Here is a 24775-nt window from a genome sequence, read left to right as displayed (position 1 = left end):
GGTTTTCACATCGAATTAATATGTATTAATTCATATTGATAGAACTGAAATGGTTTAACAAAAATGTGAGCCCAAGAGCAAGTTAGGAAGAAAACGAGACTTCAATTGTGAGCTAAATTTTATAAACTCATATCATAATCTATAGTGACAGGGAGATAATATAACACATTTATATGTAATGTGTATTATAATATACCTTCATGGCCTCCATCTAGTAGTTGTTGATTGTCAGTGCAGCATTATATAAAGCATTCCAGAAAGAACTGTGAAAAAAACATGTCTTACTCTAATTTCTAATGCTAATTTTATTTATCAGTGATATTCAACATGTGGTTAATCATGCTTTCTACTTTTTAATTATTAACGTTCTATATATTTTTTTATTTATTATTATTTTAGTTTTGTATTACTCTCTCCTACTTGGTGATTGTATATTTTTGCTTGTTTATTTTATTTATTATTTAGTGAATCAACCAATTCTGTGAGAATTCCCTAATAACTCTCTAAAATATCTCAGCAAACTTAATAGGGAAATAATTCATAATTAAATGGAGCCAATAAAACTGTGAACTATATCCTTAAATATCCTCAAAAGAGAGATAAAGATGGTTTCCTTACAGTGCTAATAGCTCTTCATCAAGTTATGTACGGTTATGTACGTAACTGCTAAGTAACAGTTTCCATTTTTGTTTATGCCTATGGTTAAAAGTATATTGCATATCATAAATTCATAAAGAGAGATATATTATACAAAATGGAGCAATCTGATATATTTATTCTATTTTTCACTGTTCTAATGTTGACTATTTTATTCCATTTTTTAAATTCAGGACACGACCCATTAAACTGATACTTGATTGATAAGCTAAATGTAATCCAGTTTGAAAATCACTGTCTTAGAGCATAAAATGATATAAAGTTAGTAGTGAAAAGACTTTTTTCACATACTCCCTGCTACACATTTTAGTTACATGCCATGCGTTTCTATTTTTTAAATTAAGATATTAGGATTTCCAGAAAATTGAAAAGTTTTGACTTAATTTAGAAAATTTGAGGTTAAGAAGAAGATGACATCCTCTATTTTAATTGTTTCAAAGACAATCTTTTATTTGGCATCCCACTGAATTCATTACAGAAATTTCAATTATTTATCATTTAGTTCTTTTTATAAAGCTTTGTCAATTTTCTAAGTTGTCAGTACTTTTTATATTGGGATTCTTTTAAAGTGATATACTGATACTATTATGCTCAGATCCATTAAAAATAAATATTGATTTCTATAAATATCTAGTTACGTGTAGCACCTAAGTTTGTGAAAAAGAAAATTAATTCTATTGAATTGAGAGTACCTATTGTTTCGTTTAGATTTATTTAGATCTATCTAGTTGGATCTTTTATGAGAGAGAGGCAGTTTTACAATTTTATGACTTCTTTCCCATGATCACATATATGTTAGATAAACTTCTCTAGAGAAAAATTAATTTTCTTTTTCTGTTTTTTTTTTCTGCAGCTGTGCAGTTGAGAATAGGTCTGTCAGAAAGACTTATTTTTGTCACTTTGTTTTTGTACTATTCTATTTTTCTTTGTTTCTTCAGTACCTAGCACAGTGTCTGTAACATATTTGGCATATTTATTGGTTGAAATGATGACTGAATATTCATAAAGCATATGACAAATTCTGTGTAGAAAAAAAGATTATACTGTACCCAAAATAATCCAGACTCAGATTCCTTATACTCCAAAAAATTAGGACTACATGATCCTTAGTTTTCATAAGCACATGAGCCCAGGTAGAGGTAGCACAATTTATAGTATGGAGAGCAAGACATCAGTTGAACACGTAAGATTTTAACGTGGCAAAAATTAAATGTATACAACAATGAGATACTACTACATACCTATAAAATAGCCAAAATCCAAAACACAGACAATATCAAATAATGATGAGGTGTAGAGCAACAGGAACTCATTCTTTGCTGGTGGGAATATAAAGTGGTAGTCACTTTGGCAGTTTCTTGCAAAAATAAACATGCTCTTACTACATGATCCAGTAATCCACTACTAGTTATTTACTCAAATGAGTTAAACACTTATGTCCACATAAACCTGCACATAAATGTTTATAGCAGATTTACTGGTATTTGCCAAAACTGGACACAACCAAGATGTCTTTCAATTGGTGAATAGATAAACAAACTATGGTGTATGAAATACATATTATTAAAAAAGAAATTAACTATCAAACTACAAAAAGACCTGCAGGAAACTTAAACACATGTTGCTAAGTGAAAGAAGCCAGTCTGAAACGACTACATACTGTATGCTTACAATTATATGACATTTTGGAAAAGGCAAAACTATAGAGACAATAAAACGATCAGTGGTTGCTAGGAGTTGTGGTGGAGATAGCAAGGAGATAGGTGGAACACGGGGATTTTTAGGGCACTCAGAATATTCTGTATGATTCTCTAATGTAGATATAAGATACCATGCATTTGGCAAAACTCACAGAACTATGAAACACAAAGAGTGTATCCAAATGTAAGTGTGGACTTTTGTTAATACTAATATATCAATACTGGCTCATCACTTGCAACAAACATACCATACCAATGTGATATGTTAATAGGACAAACTGATAGCAAGGGGGTAGGGAGTATATGAGAAGGAACATTCTATATTTTCTGTTCAATTTCCCTATAAAACTAAATCTGCTCTAAAATATAAAGACTTAATTTTAGAATAGCAACATTTTAAAACTAAATGCATAATTTATGCTCCTTTAGTTGAATAGTAAACTGGTAACTGTTTCTTTATACTTAACCATTAGAACCTCCTATGATATTTTAGGAAAATTATCACTTAGTATTTAATCTCCTTCGAAGGAACTTATTCTACCAAAATCAAAGGTTCGGAATTTAGGATTTCTAAATCCTGTGTCAATCATATATTTTAACATATTCCATTTAAACAGTTTGTTTGAAACTATAAATCTTATAGGTTTTTTTTTTTTTTTTTGGTTTCTATGTTACTATTGTGAAAAAAAAGTAATGAAACCAATTAGTTTTACTTAAATTTATTTTTAGTACAAAAGTATGTCACTTACTTTATAGTCATGCACTCAACATGACAAATAAATAAACCTACATCCTTCTATGATGTTTATATTAGAGTGTGTATCAAGGAGTTGTACATATCTGTTTAGCTTGTTTAAAGTAGTTTGACAATGTGCACTATGACATTAGCAGGCTTTAGTGTAATAACACAAATATGAGGCATTATTATTACCTGAATATACTAGAAAGGCATTTCATAGTCTGTACTTAGAGAGATGTGTAGTGATTCAATAAACCTTAAGTATCATGTTGAAAGTGGAAAAAGAGCAGACACAAAAAATTTCATAATAGAGGCTTATATCAGAACTGCTATCAGAAAGAGTACATCCATATTCAGTTCATGAACTACATACATTTATGATAAGTTAGTTAGATGTGATTGTTAAAGACATTGCATATGTTAGCCACTTTTTTACTTTTACTATGCAATTAATCTACTGATATTTGATCACCTATTTTATCATATTTTTGTTAAATGCCCATGAATTATACTCGATAGATACAGAATTTTGAACTCTATCATATGCATCTTAATTGTCTAATTTTCAACAAATCTACTTTGAAGCTATTTTAAAAATAGATTAGTGTATTATATGAACAGGAAAGTTATTAAATGAGAAAGGAAGTCATTAAAGGACAGTAGAATTTTAAAATATTTTATTTTGTCATTTGCAGTTTTTTAAAATCAGATATAAGATAAATAAAATGAACATAAGTTTGAAAGGAAGTATTTCCCTTCACTATATTTTAAAATTTTCAACTTAAAGATTTTAGCAGTAATGTGTTCACTTCATTTAAGAGCTTTTTCATTAAACTAACGTCAAACTAAAATGAGAATTAAAACTATATTCAGTTGCACAATTAAATATATCTTACATTTTATATAAAACAATTGTAACCTGTTTAAAATATACATTGATGGATAGAGCAGGCTTAAGGCATTAATATCTGTATATACTGATCTAAAATTCAGATGATGTCTTCTTTACTAAGCATGAAAATATTTTGGTAAAATTTAAATCACATGAAATGTAGCTAATAAAATTCAATTATTTTACTCAATAATATTGTGGATGAATTTGTTCTTTCAACACAGAAATAACTATGACAAAAAGACAGAAATATTCATGAAAATTTTAGTCTGTATTTTGAACTGTATCTTATTAATAAGAACAAGATATTTTTTCCAAATTTTTAATTTAGGCAATGGATATGTATCATTTTTATTTTTGCCACTTAACTCAGGAAAACTAGAAAGGTATTTAGTAGGGTAGAATGCTATAAGACACAGAGGATGTTGAACATGATTAAAAGGAAGCATATTCACAGAATAAACGGTTGATAAACTAACAAAATGCTGGATCACTAAACCGGTGGTAGGCATTCACATTCAAATTGAATTTTAGTCATGATAAGAACCATTCAATAGTTACTTTTCACTAAAAAATATATACGCTTTATTATAGCTAAGCAGAAATTATTTTTTCTCTCTGGCCTTGATTCCTATTCTAACCAGCTGACTGACTTGTGACTTGTGCTGATTGACAGGGCAGAAATGCAAAGGCTTTGCAATTAATAATTCTCTGCTGCTGTTGAGCACCAAGACCTTCATTTTAAATTATGCCAGACGGTTCACAATTTAATCATAGCCCAAGGAATGAATACTATGGTTTTAATCAAAGATTCTTTCTGACTAAATAAGTATACCCTTCTACAATATTTCAATATGACCCTAAAACACATTTTAATAGTTTTCTTTTAAAGAATGCTAACATTATATTTTGGTCTTTATGATTCTGTCTATTCATTCACTTTCATTATTGCTTTAAGATGATGTTTCCATGTCCATCTAACATATATATCCACGGCTAACTATGTAGACACCCATTTAGATTAAGTGCTTATTTTGGATCAGTCTGTACTTACACTAAACCACCATCTTTAGCACTCTAAAAATCCTTAACTGTAGCTACATATTTTCAATGAGAAATGATTAACTCTCAAGTGTTGGCATTTTTTGATCAAATCAATGCAGATTAACCCAAATCACTCAAAATATTAAGGTCTGGTGACAAGCCTACCAGTCTTTGCATAAGGAACAATTTAGCCTAATGAAAGATTGAGCAACATTTGAAATATTTACATACTTTTAAGTATTTTAAAGTCAGGAGAAATAATGTTCAAAAATGTTGGGCACTTTAAGAAGGTATTACCAGAAACCTCTATATATTAAATGAAGTTTTATTTTATTAGAAAAAAAAAGAGGGCTTAAAAGAATAGTGTTGAAAGTTCAAGATTCCTTTTAATATTTTTTAACTTAATGGCGATATTTATAGTTTAGTAAAGCACAATTTCAATTATTAGAGTTTTTTGGGTTTTGCTTTCTGTCAGTTACACACAAGCAGCATTGTTGACCCTCAATAACAATTTTTATTCAGCTCTATGTTCTATTCCACCCCCCTTCTCCCTTAAGAAGCACGTATTTCCTTCTCTTTCCAATTTTTATTCTGTAGATTCTTTTATAGTGTCATCCATGCCTTAATTTTGTTAAAATTATACATTCATTAAACCAGCACACTGTTGTTAAATACTTAATCTCTCCAACCTTAAAACCTATTTAGGAATATAGAGACAAGAGTAATAACCATCCACACATAAGCTGTATGCTTACTCAGTGCTTTTTTTTGACTCAGTATGCTTTAAGGAAGATTCTAGACAAGGGTTGTTTGATTAACTCAATTTGAAAGAACTCGATTCAGGTAGTGAATTATCAGTGTCAACAATTCCTTAATTGTCTTGAGGTTTAAAGGATTTTAAAGAAAGTAATGGACTTTTAAATAAGTAATTTTCAGGAAAATATTTAGAAAGATAAATGTCATTGTGCAGGTAATAAAAGAAAAAAAAAGGATCAATGTTCAAGTAGAACTTGAGCACTAAAAACAAACTGAAAAATAAAGACAATTTTCTTTTCTAAATGTGAGAGTTTTTATCAAACTGTCAACTGAACTCAGAGATAAATTCATATGCCTACATAGTAATTGTTGATTGAAATTGAGAGAAGTCTCCACATATAATTGCAAATTAAATATCACAGCTTCCTTTTAATTTCAAAAAATGCTTAAAGCTACTTCTCAAAAATGCCATATGGTTTACATTGGATAAATGCAAAGACTTGAATTTATGTACAGCTTAAATTCAATATAAATGGTGTTTATGTCTATTATGCAGGTTTATTAAAGGAATGGGAATTTAACTTCAATGAATAAAAATTCAACTTTTTTTCAGCCATATTTTATTATTTTTCTTTTACAACATTTAATTTTAACTTTCTCATACTTAATATTTTTCAATCAAATTATACTGGAATCAAATAATATTTCCATGCTCTAAAGATGAAATCTGAAATATGGGCAAATTGTAAGGTTTTAGACCAGTGATCTCACTAAATAAAATAGATTATATAATAATTTAGATAGAAAAGAATAGTGCTTAATGAAGTTATATCCATGACACTAAAGCCAATGCTAAAGAAAATATATGTTTGGTTGACTTAATAAGAGAATAAATCTCATATAGTTTAAGATATTTTTCCCCCAATCACAACTCTAGTAGAGGAAGGAGGAAGAAATTGACTTTCAGATTCCTAAACTTAATCGTCAACCTTTTTGCCTAGAACCCCGGCCCTAGAAGTAAATGATGTCAGAGCACTTTTAGCTGGCTATGCCTGATAAAGTTAGCTTGTGCCATTTTCCAAGACTTTTTTAGTTGAATTCACACCACAATTAAATTAAATAATAAGCTGCAAGATCTACTTCATTTTTATTGTCTATGTAACGGAGAAAAGCATTGCAAATACACATTTAATTTTTAAGTTGGCATAAGCAGGAGTAACTTTCATAAGATATCAACTTTGCAAATGTTTGTCTGCTAAGAACATACCATAACCTTATCTATTATACAAAAACATTTCTTTAGCATGGCATGTTTAATAAACTTGCAGGCTTCTTTTGTCCTCTTCTAGGGGGACAGCATGGCCAAAAGACCTGGTAGTTTCAGAGTTCTATATTCTTATGGTTCTCAAGTTTCAAACCTGAATTTTTCACTATATTGCCAGATACACATACTCAACTGTATACTTGATATTTCTCTTACCTTCATTCACAGTTTCAACAAAATATTTATTAAGCCTATATACATTATTTAGTTATAAAAGTTGTGATACACCATTAAATGAAGTCTTGGTTTTTATTAAACATATACACAAATAGTGGGAGATGTTTGGTGGTGATATATGCAATGAAGATAAAATAAAACAGGGTAAGAAGAAAAGAATAGTAGATGAGCAATGGTCTTTCTGTAATGAAGTACCAGGAAGCCCTTACCAACAAGAACATAATTACCAAATACCTGAAAGAAGTGAGGGAATAGTTATAACTATCTGGAGAAGGGCATTCCAAACAGAAGGACTAGAAAATGCAAAAGCTCAGAGGTAGCACATGGATTATGGCTGAAGCATACTGACCAAGAGGGAAGGAGGTAGCAAATGGAGCAAAGATTAGCCTAGTGCAAGATCATGTGGAAGCAGATACATTATTAAATAACCTTTAATTTTACTCTGAGTGATAATGGAAGCCACAGAGTTTTGAGTAGAAAAGCAACATAATCTGAGTGCCATTTTAAAAGGGTGATTTAAGTTACTGTGGAGAAAATAGAGTCTGATGTTTTTTGGTTCTTTGGGTTTTTTTTCTTTCTTTTGTATCTGCTCTTCCAATAACCTTCCTATCTTTGTAAACAGCAAATAATTTTTCTAGTTGCTCAGTCAGTAATGCTTGTTAAGAATTATCAAATAGAAAGATGTGCAGAAAACAAATAACTGAGTAAAACTAATATTGTTACAAATGCAAAAAATTCATCAAATTGTAGAAAGTATAAATATCTGACACACTAGATCAAACAGAACCAGAACTTTGGATAAGAACCAGTCCTTGAGAGAGATGCATCTATTGAACACATTGATTAAATGATAAAATATAGATCATGAAATTAAATACATATATATTGTACTCTATATATGTATGTATATACTATATATGTATGTGCTATGCATGTATGTTTATACTATATATATGTATATGTATATCAATTCAGTTTACACTAGTGTTCATTAATGTATTGATGAGAATGGTCAGATGTTTAAAACAATAGAGGATTCTTAAAAGGACAAGTAGTATATATGACTTAGGTGTGTGAATACTATGCAATCATTCTAATCATAGGTAACTACTATGACAATATTTGTCTATCAATCAAGTTCATTGGAGAGATGCCAACAAAATTAATGGAAGTCACTTGAAAATAAAATAAAATAGGATTAGAGAAAATGGCTAAAAGAACTCATTCACATTTTATTCACTATAGTTCTCCATTTATTACTAACTTGGTGAAAAAGAAGATGTTTTTTTAAAAAAAGAAACATTAATGATTCCAAAATGAAAACATGATTTGATAGTGACATTAATTCAAATTTACTTCTTTGTTACTATCACCAAACATAATGAGCCATTTTCAGGACATCTGATTTCACCAAGATCTCACATCTTTTGTTCAACAATGCAATGTCATCTTTGTCTTAATGAATGTAAATCTCTAATTCTGTGGGGGAAAAATTATTTAAGTTGTACTTTTCCATGAGAGATTCTAGAAACTGGGTAAATAAAAGTTATTTTTCATTTTCCCTGATTATGTAGGTTGGGGACTTGTTATGCTAATTAGTCTTGTATTAGGGTAATCTGAACAGCTGTAACAAACAGACCAAGAAGTATAATCACTAAACACAATAAATATTTATTTGTTTCTCCCATAGCAAATCTGAGTTGGTACTCCACAGGAGCTGTACCCTCTGCTTGTTTCTCAGGCAGTTTTAACATATCACTGTCAAGGTCATTCTGGTCACTATTTTCCTAGTCCACAGGCCTACAACAGCCATATGTTATTCTCCACACATTTCACTGGTGTGAATTTATTCACATGGACATGTCTCACTTTAGCTGTGGAATGCTATTAAACAAAGAGAAGCAGCAAGTATTTTGATAGACAGATAGCATTCTTTGCCACGCTGAAAAACTGAAGTGAGGAAATTTAATTAATTGATGACTTCATTTAATCTGTTTGTTTATGCTTACATAGTAAATGGTATTTTTTTACAAAGATAATCCTAGATAGGATTTTCAAGCATCCCTTAATCATCCCAGTAAACTCATTCAAATTTTATTATCAATCAATTAAACATTCCACTTTTCAATAGAAATAATGCAGTTTCAGAGGATCAATATTACACCTACCATTTTAATTTATTTTGGGGCCAATCTAAGATCTCTGCTAATTTAAATATCTCACAGTCAGAATAATATTTAATTTGGAGAACAATTTTAATATGCAACAAATCAACTTTATTTTGTCATTATTGTGCTTCATCATTTTACTTCAACCAGAATTAAAGTTCTCTAACTTTTACGTTACTGGTACAAAAGCCAACTCAGATATCATTATTAACAATTAAGTATAATGATACATTACAAAAAAGGGGAAGTTAAAGCTTTGTTTGTACATTTCAAATATACCACAGTTTAAAAAGAACTTACATAATTGCTATATTGTGTTCACATGTATAACACAACTTAAAGTTACTTGATCAAGGATATTTCACGTTGGTACTCACCTCATCTTCTTTCATTTTAAAGTACTGATAAAACAATGTAGAGAGCTACGGAACTGTAATTGGTTTTTATAAACCCTAGCCTGAAAGACCCACGTTATATGGCATCTTTCACAATACTCTCCTCATCTGTTTATCATTCTTTTGATTTTTTTTCCAACTCATAAGAAGCATGCTTGCACATTTGTATTCTGTTCATATCTAATTCCAGTAAAGGTCAGCTTTCCCATAAAAAAGGGTGTAAATAGTGCATAAAATGATGGTCCAAGCTAGCACATCAAGAAAATAAAAGCATAAAAGTAAAGGTCATTTTCACAATTTTTATCTTGAAGCAGTCTCAAAAATATATAGTGTGAAAATTTGTCAAAGTTCTCAAAAGAGGAGTTTGGATATTGAGGTTCTTTCTTTTCTATTTTCTTTGCTATGACCTTTCTAGAAGTTAAAAAGAAATTGTATATTATTTGAGATCATTATGTTGGTTTCGTTATTAGGGTAATTGCCCCTGATATTTAATCAACTATCAAAGTAATACTTGTTTAGGTTGAAAATAATCATTCTTTCCTTGGAAGCCACATTTCGATTTGGCAACATTAACAATAGATAAAGCATATCAGCATTTCCAAGATAAACACAAAGAAAATATTCATTACTTATTTAAATAATTATTTAACTGAAACATTTTTATAAATTTTAATATTTTGACTTTCATTTAGTGAATTTATCAGGAAAGCCAATACTTATACGAGGAATACACTGAACTTATTAAATTAACTATGTATTTATCTTGTTCATTCATCTGGAGTAAAGAGTTTGACTCTGATCCAATTTGGATTGATAACTGAGTAATGACTGTGATATTAAACTTTTGAAAGTCTTTGGAAAAGCTACCTATGTGAACTTTTGCATCCATAAAATATGGAAGCAATATGAGCTAGCTTTAGTTTCACTGTATTTAGAACAAGATCAAGACTTTTGATAAAGTCTGTGGAATCAAGACATGTAACTCTATTAGCAAAACACAGACACTAATGCTAGGGCATGAGCTCTCTAGCTCACCAAAATTAATAGAGCACCACTGTGGAAAAATATTTAACCCTGTCCTTAATCTTCTCAACCTCTGATATTTTTTTTCTCTATCCTAATAGTCTCCACATCTTATCAAAATTACTTATTTATAGGTGTGTGTGTGCAACAAAATTGTTAACTACTCTGGGTAGACACCACATCTCATCCATTGCTTTTAAATTTATATATCTTAAATAAATCATTAATTAGGAACTAGTATCAGACAATAAAAGAATAAAATAAAGCAAATAAATGTTTGGTTCCAAATCTCAAAAATTGTAAGTCTACAGGCATACCTTATTTTACTGCACTTCACTTCATTGCACTTCACTGATATTGCATTTTTTACAAATTGAAGGTTTGTGGTAACCTTGCATCAAGCAAGTCTATTGGTGCCATTTTTCCAACAGTATTTGCTCACTTTGTTGCCTGTGTTACATTTCGGTAATTCTCACAATATTTCAAAATTTTTTATTTCATTTTCATTATTATATTTGTTATGGTGATCTGTGATCAGTGATCTTTGATGTTACTATTGCAAAAAGATTACGGCTCACTGAAGGCTCAGATGATGGTTAACATTTTTTAGCAAAAAAGTATTTTTTAAATAAGGTATGTACATAGATTTTTAGACATGATGTTATGGCACAGTTATGTAGTATAAACATAATTTTTATATGCACTGGTAAACCAAAAAAGAAAATCTTGTGACTCAGTTTATTGGGATATTTGCTTTACTGCAGCAGTCTGGAACCAAACCTGCAATACTTCTGAGGTCTGCCTGTAATAGGGGAGATGGATATTTTTAGTACGTTTAATGCACACAAAAACGAAATAGTAAAAAAGTTGAAAAGGAGGTTGTGATACATCCCTTATTGTTCTGCATTTATGGAGGCGTAGGATTTTAATAGGTAGAAGGTTTGGAATGAGCATGATAGGTAGAGAGGGATGTGGTTGTGAGTTGTGAGGGGAGAGGAAGCATTCTATAGTTCTATGATTAGAAGTAAAAGAGTCACTAAAAGAGTCTATGCCTCTGTACATGAACATCACAACAGTTTCTCAGTTTTTTCTCATTCCCCTATCTGGAACAGAATGATGAGACAGGGCTGGATTTGAGTATTATCCTTCCCCAGGTCATTTAAGTTATGGTAATAGCTTAGCAAGTTATGCTTTGGTTAACTAGTTGAAAAGACATATTTAATTAATCTCCAAAGGACTACTGATTAAGGAAGAAAAAATTAGAATCAATAGCATTCCATATTTTAAAATAAAATAATAATTTAAAGTATGCAATACAAAAATATAATAAAATTAATTAAAGGTGACTCCTTAGAATAAGATATAAAACCCTAGATTTAAAATAAAATACCCTTTTCAGAGCACTACAACAAACAAAACCAATACTAAAATGTTTTACATGATAAAACACAAATGAGAAATATTTTAAAAAATTGTTTCTGATTAGAAGAAAATGCTAGATATATTTACACATGCATATTCATATAAAAGAACAGTTTCCATGCTCATGAAGGACACTAAGAGTTCAATAGAAAAGGACAGCCTATTTTTAACAATAATCTTCAAGTGATAGGAACTTAGGAACCGTCATTTCACAGAGGAATAAGAAAAATCTTAGTTTAAAAAACTGTTGTCTAGGGCTTCCCTGGTGGCGCAGTGGTTAAGAATCTGCCTGCCAATGCAGGGGACATGGGTTCAAGCCCTGGTCAGGGAAGATCCCACATGCCACGGAGCAACCAAGCCCGTGTGCCACAACTACTGAGCCTGTGCTCTAGAGCCTGCGAGACACAACTACTGAGCCCACGTGCCACAACTACTGAAGCCCGTGTGCCTAGAGCCTGTGCTCCGCATCAAGAGAAGCCATTGCAATGAGAAGCCTGCGCACGGCAACGAAGAGTAGCCCCCGCTCACCACAACTAGAGAAAGCCTGCACGCAGCAACAAAGACCCAACTCAGCCATAGATAAATAAATAAATAAATTTTAAAAAAAAACAAAAAAACCCCAAAAAACTGTTGTCTATTCAGTGGGCTAATATATTTGGAAACAGTCTGCATGGTTGTCATGGGTTAATAATTAAATCAATCTTTAGAGGGAGCTGTCAACAGTAACACCAAATTAATCAGCTACTGTGCTGTCATCAAAACTGAAAAAGGGAATTAAAATATGGGTAAATTCTTTTCAGTCAAACACTCCACAGTAACAAAATGTCCTACTTAAAGCAGATTATGGAGTGTCTTTTATTAATTCTTGGTGAATGGAAACTGATAGTGGTTAATAAAACTTCAACTCTATGGAAGTAATTAAAAGCCTGGGAACATAGTTATATTGCTTTTTAGTGGAATATATCAAGCTTGACTTTATTTTCACTTCTGAAATTTTTTTCCTTGAAGTTTCAGCAACTTTTTTCAAGCCTAAAACTTACAAGCAACTGTAACAGTCCTATGAGTTGTTGTAAATCAGAAGTGTCTTCTTTATAATATATAAAATTAGAATTCTTAGCTTAGTGTAGTAAATCCTCTCCAAATAATATGCCTAGTTTAAATATCTTTCAAAATAACAGCAAAAATAAAAAATTAAAAAGACAAATCTGCCTTAAAGGTTTAGGTATACTAATTCAAGACATAGTCATTATGTCCTTATGAAAATGCGTTCATAATATGATACAGCTGGATGGAAGCTGAACACAAAAGAAAGTTGATTACTTATATCATTTTGATTTTCTAAACAGATGTTTCCTTTGTGGCAAGTTGCATTTTAATACAACAGAGAAAAATGACAAGTGTAATATTTCAATATGTCTCAATTATTTTCCAGAACATTCTGCCAAAATCATTCTCATCGTTTCAAAATAAGTGGTTTTACCTTGACATTTACTCATTGTACAAATATTTGCATAGTTACTAAACATCATTACTGACTTACAGAACTGTCTATAGATTTGAATCAGTCAATTCAATAGCTAACCATCATTTACATCAGGTACTTTATAGATAATCATAAATCATAAGACATATTAAGGTAATTAATATAAATGAAATTAAAAGGATTGAGAAGTACCCTAATAAATAGTAAAATGCTGTTTTTTAAAATGTTCCCTGCACATCACTGCATTTAAGTTATTGTCCTAAAATAAAGATACTATAATGATACTTTATTTATTCTAAAACTTTTTGAAAGTCACAAATAAAACAAATAATCTTTTCAGTATGAATAAGGATGTATTTTGATTTAGAAATAACATGAAATTGGTGCAAATATCTAGAAGACAGAGACATGGAAATATATGCTTATTTTTACTTCGAAGTAAACAGAACTCTCTAAAAGCACACAGTCCACTCCTGGGTCAGATGGGAAATTTTAACTGTTCTTGATACATTAGTCAAATATCCGAACACTTGGCTGAACTCTATTATTATTTCTTTAAAAAAATGCCTATAGTTTTTATGGAGACAAGTAATCACAAGTATAATGAGAGTTTTGTGTGTTACTTTATATATATGTATGCATAATTTATTTACTAATTATTTTATTATACTGATCTCGTAAGACATCCAATAGAATATCCAATGGATTTCCAAGAGTGGCTATTGTGATTTTTCCTGTTTTTAAGAGGAATATTGGTAATGTTTTAGGATCATATACTACAGTCACCCACACCCATACTTATCACAGTTCATGCAACTGTTTGACATAAAACATCACTAAGTAAAGCTTTGCCTTTTCTATATTTCATCATGTATCTTCAGATAAAAACCGTGATGGCCCATTGACCTAAAGAGATATTCCAGTTTGTTGGCATTTCTACTTTATTCCAATTCATAACCCACATTACTTGTCTTTTTTTCTAATATATTTCAGTATTTCCTGTCTATCATTTTAGTAATTTTTTTTTAAATTGATACACAAAATTCTTACCTCTTCCCTCTCTTTTTCTTAAATACTGCCTGCAAAATTTTGAGTCTGGATGATTCCAAATTTTCAAGTCTTTACCTGTGCTTATATTCAAATGATTTAATATTGACGTAAAAAGTCATACAACATTTTTAACACTTTCTGCTATAAATCAGAATAGGCATATTTAAATTATTCTCTGATTTTGATAATCATTCTTCTTATCTTTATCTGGTTAGGCCATGTGTTTTCACTTTCTATGGCAACTTTCAAATGCCCATTACTTTTATCTAACTTCTAGTTCTTAGATTTCCACTCTTATTCATAACATATGACCACATAAAAAAATAGAGAACTTCAAAAAAAGAAAACTTGCAAAACTCTTTATTTCCAATCACACAAATCCCACTACAGCTGTACTCATTTTATTCCTGTCACTCCTACTACAAAAAAGAAGCTGACTTTTGTAGAAATTTGGATCACACTCTTCTTACTGTTCAAGAAATTTACATTATTAGTGTCCAGTAACCTTGACAAGGAACTGTATTAGTCCTCTTATTTTCTGTAAATTGTAGCTTTTTTTGTTTCTTCATTTTTATTTTTGTTTCTTATTTTTGTATGTCTCATTGCTTTGACTAAGATATCTGCTACAATATTGAATAGATAAACTGAAAAAGTGTATCTTATTTATATTTTTGCTCTAAATGGGAATGTTTGTAGTATTCACCAAGAAGATATAACATTTATAAACATATATACGTAACATCAGAGCTCTAAAGTATATGAAGCAAATTTTGACATAATTCAAGGGAGAAACAGTTTTACAATAAGAGTTGCAAACTTCAATAATTGACTTCAATAATTAGCCAATAATGGATAAAACAAGCAGATAAAAAAGCAATAAGGAAATAGAAGACTTCAATAACATCGTAAAGCAATTGTACCTAACAGCCATATATGGAACAGTCCACCCAACAAGAGCAGAGTACACATTTTTCTCCAATGCACATGGAAGATGCTCTGGGACAGAGCATATGTTAGGCCACAAAACAAGTGTTAACAAATTTCAAAACACCAATTTGGATGGTTATTTTCAAAAAAAAGGGAAACATGAAAACAAAACAGCGTTTTCAAGGATGTGGGGAAATTGGAAATTTTGTACACTACTAGTGATTAGTTTGCCACTGTGGAATATGGTATGGCATTTCCTCAAAAACATTACTATAGAATTACCAAATGATCCAGCAATTCCACTTCTAGGTGTATACCTGAAAGAAAGCAGGGGCTCAAATAGATATTTGTATACCAATGTTCATGGCGGCATTATTCATAATAGCAAAAAGTGGAAATAACCCAAGGATCCACTCATAGATGAATAGAAAACTAAAATGTGATATATACATCCTGTGGAATATTATTCAGACTTAACAAGGAGTGAAATTCTTATACATTCTACAAAACAGATGAACTTTGAAAATATTATGCTAAATGAAATAAGCCAGGTAAATAAGGACAACTAGTGTATTAATTCAACTTATATGAGATACCTAGAAAAGTCAAATTCTTTAGACAGTAGAATACAGGTTACTGGGAAGAAGAGGTGCTAGGAAAGTATTGCTTAATCATTACAGAGATTCAGTTTTGGATGATAACAATGTTTTGGAAATGAATAGTGATGATGATTGCACAACAATGTGAATGTATTTAAGGCCACAGAATTGTACACTTTAATTAAATGTTTAAAATGGTTAATTTTATGCTATGTATATTTCACCATAACAAAAACAGAAAAAAAAATAATAACATAAATTAGCTATCACAACCATTTAAGTTTACTGCCCATAAGTCTGTGGGTTAGCTGGGCTCTCCTTTTGATATGCACTGGGCCCCGTTAAGTTTAAATTTGTGTGCCTATGCTTACCAGTGGGTCAAATAGGTGACTTTACTTATGTGGGATGAAACTTCTCACATGTGTGGAGTTTTGCTGTGACAATCAGGTCGATTTAGCTCTATCTTATGTTATCTCTCATCTCCAGCACGATAGTCTGGGCTTTTACTCAGGGTGGAGACAGGAGTCTAAATAGAGATTGGAAGTGTGTAAGGCTCTTGAGGCCTGCATTCAGAACTATCATATCATTTCCATCATGTTCCACTAGTCTAAGTAAGTCACAATAATAATTCAGATTCAGGAGACAGGAGAATGTACTCCACACTTTGAAGACAGGAGCTTCAAAATCACATTTCAAGAGAATGAATAGAAGGAGTGGTGTAGAATTGTTAACAACCTACCAAAATGATAAATCATCTTTTAGTATTTTGCTAATATATGACTTAGGATTTTACAGATTGTTTTAATAAATAATAGTGTCCTACATTTCTTTACAGTAGCCTTTTCTGTTTTACTATCAGGATTTTAATAGTGCTATAACAAGCAGTCCAATGATCCTTTCAATTTTATGTTGTTTGGTTAGGGCTTTTTGTTTATTTAGGATTGGCAATACTGAACCATAAAAAAATCTATATTATTTCGAAGATTATATTTTCAATTTATTGTGTCTCTTCTTAACTTTTTCTTAACTTTTTATTTTGTGATATAATTTCCAAAATTTATGTTTTTATATACTTCATATTATATAGTTATTTTTTTGAATATTTTGAAGAAATTATGCATCTATTTGTTGTATCATTTTACTTAAACAAAGGAAGAATTATGCATGGAAATTTTCACATGTATTGTAACTTTTGAATAGACATACACATAGATGCATATTATATTCATATATCATTAATAAGCATATTCAAACTAAACATTGTTATAGATAAATATTATATTAGAAGTATGTTTATTATAGAACATATAATTCATATTCTACATGAAGGATATCATTTTCACATTATCTGTATGCACATTTAACTTATAATGTGAGTCCTCTATAATTAACACTCAAAATTCTAATACCATGTGTATTTACTTCATTCCATTTTTCAGTTCATTTTGCTGGATAATATCAGAGCAGAATTTGAGCAGTCTATTATGTTAAAGAATAAACTGTTCAGAGAAAATGAATATATTATTTTGTTCATTTTCATGAAGCTTCTTCACCCCAATACTTGAAAACATAATAATGCTATGTTTTGTGCTTTGTTACACCAAACACACTGTTCACCTTAGGGCCTTTACAGAGGCTGCTCTCTGCCTGCAAAGGTGCGGGTAACTTCTTCACTTCTTCAAGCCTTTGCTAAAGAATTACATTACAATGAAACCTAATTATACTTTTTTTATTTAAATGATCACATGGGGGATGTTATTTTATCAGGATTTTTCAACCTGGGCACTGGTGTCATTTGAGGCCAGATAATTCTTTGTTGTGGGGCCAGCCCTGGGCATTGAAGGATATTTAGCCATATCCCTGGACTCTAACTACTAGATGACAGTAATATCCACCACCCACAAATTGTGGCAACGAAAAATATTTCTAGGAATTGCTAAATATCCCCTGGGGGCTTGGCAAAAACATCCCTTTCCCTCTCAACACACATACTCAGTGGAGAACCACTGTAGTAGGTTATAATGAATGTATCAATGTTTTCTGCAATTGAGAATAACTATGGAATTAGTTAGTGATATCTGAGCAATAACGTTGAGACTAAGAATTCTCAGAACTTATTTCTTGTTACCCTGATCTAAAGAAATAGCATTCCAGCCTGCATTTTCAAAAGACACAAAATGAGATCTGATGCAGAAGCCAGAACAAAATTAATTTCCAAATTTTTTTCCTTACATTCTTACAATGAGGAGGCTATTCTTATACCTAAATATAATATAATGGTTATTATTTGGAGATTTTATTTGTATCAATCATACTGTTAAATGCATAATTAATTTATCTGGCAGTTTAGTAGATTATTATAAAGCCTCAATTGAACTAACATTTTCAGGTATTTTTATAAGTAAATATGAAAATTAAAATGGTCTCAATTACTGCCTATACAAGCAAAAGAGTTTAAAGGCAACTGATGATCTAATAGCTAATGGCTGTATATGCTACATGAGGCATTGGCACATTGGGAAGGAAAATCAATTCCATATAATCCGAATCTACAGAAAATGAGAATAAATTGCTAATTTAAAAGACAACTTGGGCTTCCCTGGTGGCGCAGTGGTTGAGAAATCTGCCTGCTAATGCAGGGGACACGGGTTCGAGCCCTGGTCTGGGAAGATCCCACATGCCACGGAGCAACTAGGCCCGTGAGCCACAACTACTGAGCCTGAGCGTCTGGAGCCTGTGCTCTGCAACAAAAGAGGCCACGATAGTGACAGGCCCGTGCACCGCGACGAAGAGTGGCCCCCACTTGCTGCAACTAGAGAAAGCCCTCGCACAGAAACGAAGACCCAACACAGCCAAAAATAAATAAATAAATATTTTTTTAAAAAAAAATCTAAATGTTGAAAACATCAAGATTAAATAAATAAATAAATAAATAAATAAAGGACAACTTTTTGAAATTTTCTATAGATTACAATTTATTTTCCTGTCTTTTCCACCTAATGTAAGAGACCCATAGATTATGTAAACATATGTGAATCATACCTTTGTAAATGAAGCAGATACTGTATTTTAATCTTTCTACTCACAGCATCTAGTAAAATTCTAACACACAATGATGGCTCAATAAATAGTTGTAGAATCAATTTTTTTTTTGTAGGGGGTAAATTTTGCCTGCCTTACAATTTTACTTTACGTTACCTAATTCTTCCCTCTTAAAGTATACCTGGCACTCAAAACTATGCAAGAAATTTCACCTGAACGTCCTAAAAAAGCAATTTAATGGCTTTCTTTTCCATCCATTCTTCTTTTACTCATGGACTACACCCTGCACATTCAGTTGCCTTGTATTGGCTCTCCTATCAGTCTCGTCACACTCTAAGTTATTTTTGTCTAGACTCTGTTGCCATTAGACTGCCTTTTAACTTTTCCAATATTGTCAGTACTCACTTTTACCTTCTCATCTATGTTACTGAAAACCCCAAACACAATTCAACCAGTATTTTCAACAAAGAGAATGCACAGAGTACACATATATCTGCAATATTATATAAATATGCAAACTAAGGATCAACAATTATCTCTTGAATCATCAGAAGGCAATGTTTAACTAATTTCCTTAAAATGTACTCATATGTACACAAGTCTATAATATTCTCGTGGATAATTGGAATAATTCTCTAACTATTCACTCTCTCCTAGTTGGAGTTATACTCATCACATATGATTTGTTTGACCAATGGATTGTGAGTCAAAGTGGCGAAGGGCCACTTCTGGACAAAGCTTAAAAGGTATCATGTATTTCAACTTGTCCTTCTTGCTCTTGCTCCCCACCATAAGAGCAATGTGTCTGAAGTGGTGGCTTTCCTTTATTCTGTATTATGGAAAGAGTAGATATGTTGAGCCAAATCAAGCCTACCTCAGGTGAGTCCTGCAGAACTTAGAAGAGGCAAGGTTAACAAAAAACCTCTTGCAAAATGAGGAAGAAAGAAATATTTGGTGATGTAAGCACTGGAGTTTTGAGATTATTTTTATACTGTGTAGCTTAATAAAAGCTAACTAAGATAATCCTCAATAGGGTATTTTAGTCTTGCCTCAAACTCCAGAATTTCCCCTCCCTATTCAAGTAAATTATATCATGGTCATGAAATATGTATTAGAAAAAAAAAATAAAAGCAACCATGTACACCACCGTTGATTACTGCTAATCGCGCATTTTAAAATATTTATTATATATTATAAAATGTGTCAAATCTATATCAGGACAAATGCTATGAAGAACGTGGATATTTTATTTTCCTAATAACAAGGATAAATTAAATTCTCAGTGTTTAATTCATATATTTACTCTGTGACAAATTCAGTAATTTGGGAGAAAGACTGATTTCCAAGAATAAAACTATACTAATTTTTTTTTTATTTAAGGTGAAATCATAACCTTGACATGGACAAAATAAACACTTAAATGATTTGATCAGATTTTCAGTAATAGGGTTTTTCTCTATAACTTTTGTCAAATAAAACCTCATTTTACTTTTAACATTATTGAATGATACTTGACCACAAATTATAAGCAGTCATATCAGTGATACAGATATTTACTGTATCTGTAAATATAAAAACTCTGGCTACTGATCGTTTTAAGTGACTGACTTTAATTTTCTTATTTTTATAAATTCAGGCTTTCTTATTATTATTTTATAGGATAGGGTTTTATATTTCTAAATATTGATCACAGACCTACAGCTGTTTCAGTTTTGGAAAGAACATGTATGACCTATGTAGTTATATTTAATTAAAGAAGCTGGTATTTGCCTTTAAAGTATTACATTTTCTCTTCAGTATTCAGTATTTAGAGAAATTCAGGTATCTCTGACTGAAGTTCAGTAGAGGAGAAGAAGAATGTCCCTGAAATAAAATGTCCTTGAGCAAAAAGAGTATAGATTCATGACAAAATCTCAACCTGATTTTCTAAATATCAAGGAATGGGGATAAGTCTTGTCACACAGCAATCCATGAATGGAAGATTCTAAGAATTTAGCTTCACTAGTATCTGCTCTGCATTAATATAGAAAGAGTGACCGTGAAGTCTAAACACAATTTGTACAACTGGAAACTCAGATTTACTGAGACTTGATTTATTGTCCATAATATAGTCTGTCTTGGAAAATATTTCATATGTAGTTGAAAATAAGGGTTAATTTTGCTACCATTGGTTGGAATGTTCCATAAATGTTAATTAGGTCAAGTTGGTTGATGGTGTTTTCCAGGTCTTCCATATATTTATTGCTTTCTGTTTGTTCTATCACTTATTTAGAGAGACATGCTAAATTATTTTCCCATATTTGTGGTTGGTCAATTTTAGTAATTTTATCTTGAATCCCTGTTGTTATGTCCATAAGCACTTAGCATTGTTATGTTCTCAGATGAGAATTGACTCCTTGGTTATTATGAAATGATCTTCTTTATTGCTTGTAATATTCTTGCTCTTAAATATACTTTTTCTCATATTAATATACCCTCTACATCTTTCTTCTGATTAGCATTAGCCAAGTATAATTTTTCCATCTTTTAATGTATTTTAATCTTTATATGGTAAGATTTATGTAAGCAATATAGAGTTCATTATTACATTATTATCCAATCTGGCAATCTCTTCCTTTTAAATGTGTGTACATATCATTTATATTTAATGTGATTATTGGTATGGTTGAGTTTAAATCTAGTATCTTGCTCTTTGGTTTCTATCTGTCCAATCTGTTTTTGTGCTTTCTTTTTTTTTTTCTGTTTTGTTTTGGATGAACCGAGTATTTTTTATGGTTCCATTTTATTTCTTTCTTGTTGGATTATTAACTATAATTATTTTTGTTATTTTTGGGTATACTTTAGGGTTTATAGAATCATCATTATTTTGTCTCAGCCTAAGTTCAAATGATATATACCACTGTATGTATAAGAACCCTAAAACAGTACACATCTATTTTCTCCTCTCTCAGCCTTCATGCTATATTTGTCACATATTTAATGTATAAATGCAATATTATTACTTTTTATCTAAATGGTTCATTATTTCTTAAAATGACTATATTTTTTAAAAACCTTTATATTTATCTATGTGCTAAGTTTTCTCTGTTCTCTTCCTTCTTTTGTATAGATCCAGGCTTCCATCAGGTATGACAAGTATAGTATTCCTTCTGAATGTAGAACTTCCTTTAATATTTCTTAGAGTTGAGATCCAGTGCAGTGGTGATGAAAGCTTTCAGTCTTTTTACATCTGAAAAAGTACTTATTCACATTAGTTATGAAATACTTTTGCTGGATAATGCATTTGATGTTGACAAGTTTTGTTTGCTTGTTTCTACTTCAGTACTTTAAAGATGCTCTTTTATTTGTCTTCTAACTAAAATTGTCTTCAATTAAAAATATGCTGCTATCCATATCTTTGTTTCTTTGTATCCAATGTCTCTTTTTCTGCAGACACTTTAAAGATTTTCCTTTTATCACTCTTTTAAAGCAATTTCATTATGAAATACTTTCATGTAATTGTCCTCATGTTTCTTGTGCTTTGGGTTCAATGAGCTTCTTAGCTATACGAGTTTATGGATTTCATCAAATTTATAATACCTTTATAGTAACACAATTTATAATACATTATAAATTTCTTCACTTAAGTAGTTGGTGTTTATATAAAAGATAGGAGACTTTTTCAGAGTATTAGGAATGAATGCAAGGATTTATCTAGATACTTTTCAGTCAGCTTCTCATTCTTCAGTGAGTCATTTTTCATCTGCACTGTAAATTCAATTTGGGAGAGAACACATATGAATACTAGTCAATGTCTTATCTGTGGTTTCCCACAGAAGTGTATCTGACTGACTGAAAGTTTCTCAAGAGGGACAAAGTTGCATTATAAGAGACAATATTCAGTGCAAGGAACGCTAAGACTGTTTCATCTCCTGGACCATATGATCTGTAGTGACACAGTAGACTATGAAAGGAGTTGAACAGTAAGACAATCCAGCTATTGCCTTAATTCCTTAATAAGCATTACACCTCCTGATTCACCCACCAAGTAAACCAGCCAAGCTGCTAATGAAGCACCTGGTTTCTGCCTACAGTGGTCACAAATTTTCTTCCTTTCACATTTAGTGTAAATTTGTGTCTCTGACACTATTGAAATACTGAAAGGAGGCTGAAACTTCTGCCTACCCAGGATGAATGTAGTACTAGTTACTAAGAAAATTTGGGCTTGAGGCATCACACCAAACTGGCAAGGAAATCCACTTGACTGAAGGTCAGGTCTTTGAACCTTCTCAGTACTCAGCCTGCAACTACCTCCTCTCTTCCTCCTTATTAATAGGCAATACAGTATGCTAATCATACTATTTGATCAACATGTTTATGGTCAATTTTCATAGATTCCCCTCAAAGAGCAATAATTGCTCTCTAAGACCCTTATTCTTCCTGTTTCAGAAAGTTGTGTTTCATTCAGCATCTTATCTTTCTATTCTCAGCACCAAAACTGTCAAGAATTCTCAAGGATATGAGATTTTACCCCACTTGCAAGCTTACAATTTAACCTGTCACAGTATAATGATGCTGGTGAAAGACACAAGACTCCTGGGTCAGGGACAAAAAAACAAACAAACAAAAAAAACAAAAAAACAAAACAAAACACTTTATTACTCACAGAAATAGCAGTGCCAGTGTATCAGCATTTTTACTGGTTTTCCAAGCCACAGTGCTGTAAGGGTTACATGGAGAAGGAAAGATGGTACCTCCATACACAGTGGATTGCATTATAGAAGCTTAGGGAACTTGAATCTTTCAGAATGGGCACTAAATATACTTAGTATTTTCTCCAGGGGGAAACACTATCTATCTCCAAAGTCTATTTATGATAGAAGCTTCCTTAAAAAGATAGTCCAGACAAAAGGAAATCAGGCATTCACCTCAAATACAAAGATGTGATAAACCATGGAGAATTATCTGCCAACATTAGCATCTCTTGAAATTCACTAATCTTTTATTCATTAATGTTTATCTGTTTTAATCCCATGCAGTTTATAACATGTCTTTTTACTATCTTTTATATATCTACTAAATTAATACATTCCATCTTAAGCTTCTTAGATATATAGAATAAAGTTGTAATACCTTTTTCAATGTCTCTGTCTACTAATTTTTCATTTGTGTTATTACTGATCAGTTTGTATTCATTGATTTTTCTCCTCATTAGTAATCATATTTTCCTGCTTCTTTGCATGCCTGCTAATTGTTATTAGATGCAGACACCGTGAAATGTAACTTTATTGTGCACTGATATTTTTCCATTTCTACAAATACTCTTAAGATTTTTTTCCTGGGACTTGGATAGGCTAATTGGAAACAATTTGCCCCTTCTGAGTTTTGACTTTAAGAT

This window comes from Balaenoptera musculus, chromosome 3 (assembly GCF_009873245.2).
Source record: "Balaenoptera musculus isolate JJ_BM4_2016_0621 chromosome 3, mBalMus1.pri.v3, whole genome shotgun sequence".
NCBI lineage: Eukaryota > Metazoa > Chordata > Mammalia > Artiodactyla > Balaenopteridae > Balaenoptera > Balaenoptera musculus.
This window is presented reverse-complemented; position numbering follows the sequence as displayed.